The sequence below is a fragment of the Leishmania donovani genome, chromosome 8 (assembly GCF_000227135.1).
Source record: "Leishmania donovani BPK282A1 complete genome, chromosome 8".
In the NCBI taxonomy this organism is placed as follows: domain Eukaryota; phylum Euglenozoa; class Kinetoplastea; order Trypanosomatida; family Trypanosomatidae; genus Leishmania; species Leishmania donovani.
Window position 1 is genome coordinate 290,960 of NC_018235.1, and position 2,545 is coordinate 293,504.

Here is a 2,545-nt window from a genome sequence, read left to right on the forward strand (position 1 = left end):
CGTGGTGCAACAGAGGCGTGCGAGCTGTGGTTGAATGCGTATATTTGTCGACGTGTTCGTGGTGGAGCGAGGCGTAGAGGGGTGCCTCGCTGCCACGGGCGGACACGCAAAACGTCAATAGCACATAACAGCAAAACAGAAAAGGGGGAATGCACGCGCGCGCGCACGCACGCGGACGACAATGCAGACGCCCTCGATTTTGCTTGCTCCTCCGACGGCTCCGCATGCCGGCTCCGCCTGGGACGCCACGGCGTGTGTGCGTGTGTGCGCGAACCTTTGACAGCGAATGCTAGGGGAAAACTCATGCTCTCACACTCGTGCTTCTCCTGCTTGTCTCCTCCTCTCCGCCCTAGGCCGGCCAGCGAGTGCACCGGTCGCTTCGGAAGGATCTGGATGCGCCGAAACGCCTCATAGTAGTCCCCATTGGTCCGACTCTGCTGCATACCTCTCTCTCACGCTCTAGAAGCTGTGTCGCGCACCAACATTCTCTTTTTGCACCTGGTGCTCGTGACGGTGGAGCGGTGTGGGCGCCGCTTCCGTTGAGTTTTCGATGGGCTGATGGCGGAAAAGCAGCTGTGCATGGGCATTCTCGTGCATGGCCAAGCCCCCCGCGCGGCCTCACATTTGCGGGGCTCCTGACTAATGACGCCGGCTACTGGTGGGCGTTCAGTGAGCACCGAAAGCCGTGGAAAGGCGGGCGTCCCGCGCACGTGGGGATTCTGAATGCGGATGGCTCAATCACCATGCTGCTGAGGGGAGGGGTGCCGGTGTCGGAGGAGTGCATCCATCGCCTCGAGGCGGCTGTCAGCCAATTCACGGACAGCCGCTCGTGCCCGCTGCCGGGAGACGAAGCGGATGCTGACACAGGGCGGGTTGCAGTGGGTCTGGGAAGACATGGATGTTGCCCTCCCTGAGGGGCCCCATCGCGGACCGGCACGCCCACGGAGGAGGATCCGCGGGTGCTCTTCCGTCTCCCCTCCTTCGTGTTCGGTCCGTGGCATGCATGCAAGGCGTCGCTGCAGGGCGGACACAGCGTGTGCCGGCTCATTCTGGTAGCGGCATCGACGGCCGAGCGGACGGATGCAGCGCAGGCCGCGGCGCAAGCAACCACGACGCCTTCAGCTGCGGGCAGCTCCCAGGCACCATTTGCTGCAGCGCGACGTGGCGTGGGCCTCTGCTGAAGGCGCACCTTGCCCAAATCGTCAGAACCAGCCCGTGTTGCCCAGGCTGTGGCATGATGCAGACCGTCGTCTCGTCGTCTTCTCGGCGATCTGCAGCGTCGCATTCAACGGGCGCGGCATGACGCCAGCAGAGACCCGCGACATTGCACTGGCCTTGAAGAGGGCCTTCGACTGCCTCCTCACTCAGGCGCGGCTCTCGCGCTTGCTCACCCTCTGCAGCGCAAGCTCCCGGGACGAGCGGACGATGGACCCCGTGGCTCTGATGTGTTTAGCCGCGAGCAGGTGCATGAGACGGAGGCACAGTGCGAAGAGAGCAGGGTACCGGGGTGCCCCTATCACGTGTACACCCCACAGCGAGGTTTGCGGGTGGGGAGTGCGGCGGCAGCGGACAGAAGGATCAAGCAGCCAAATGAAGTGAGCGCAACCTTGCGCGCCCCCTCTCACGGCGGGCACCACAGTGTGCGCCGCCGCGCCGGAATGTAAGCGTCGCGCAGCTTCGCAGCCGCCGGCCACTGCCTGAGCCCTTGGCAGACACACGCACGACCTTGCGCTGGGCCCACACACGGCACTGTTGTCCATCCACCGCGTGGCCGTGTTGTGTCGTGCGTAGCACACGTATGCTCGGAGCATCACGGGTGCTCTGCGGTGGCTGGACCAGCCGCCCCACGCGCTGACGCTGCTGGAAACGGTCTCAAGAGCGACGGGTGCGTTAGTGCCACTCAGGGCCGCCCCTATCCGTGTTCGCCGCGCTGCTCAGAAGTGCCCCGGGTGATCTGTACAGACGGTATAAGTGGGCCGCAGCCAATGCACCAAGACGCACCGCACCGACGATGACGGCGGACGCGGTGTCCGGCCCCTACACCGACGCGCAAACGAACAGTTGAGGAGCCGCCTGCGTACAGCGGGCAACACAGCAAGCCCCCATGACAAGCCAGCATTGAGGTCACGGCCCCGCCGATGGCGCGCGTGCGGCGGCGCGCCGAGTGTTGTCTTGCCTCTCTCGCGTGGAGCTTCACGAACTAATCGACGCACTGGCGCCTCTACGCACGGCCATCTCCTTGCCGACGGTGGAGGGTGCGCCGCAACGCTGTGACGCTGGCGTGTGCGACCGTTGTCTATGCCATCTCGCCATGGAGGGGTGCCCACTGCGTCGCTCAGCATGGCGACCGCTGGGCTGCGGCGCCTCGACTTGTGCATGACTGCCGTGTTCAGCCGCGAGCAGGCGTTCGCCCACACGCAGCACACCATCGACGCTGCTAGCCTCCACCACTTGGTCGGCATCTCACGGCAACGACGTGGGCGAGCTGTTTGCCGCCGTGCATCAAGGCCGCGTGTGGGCGGCAAGGTGTACGAATGGGAAACTG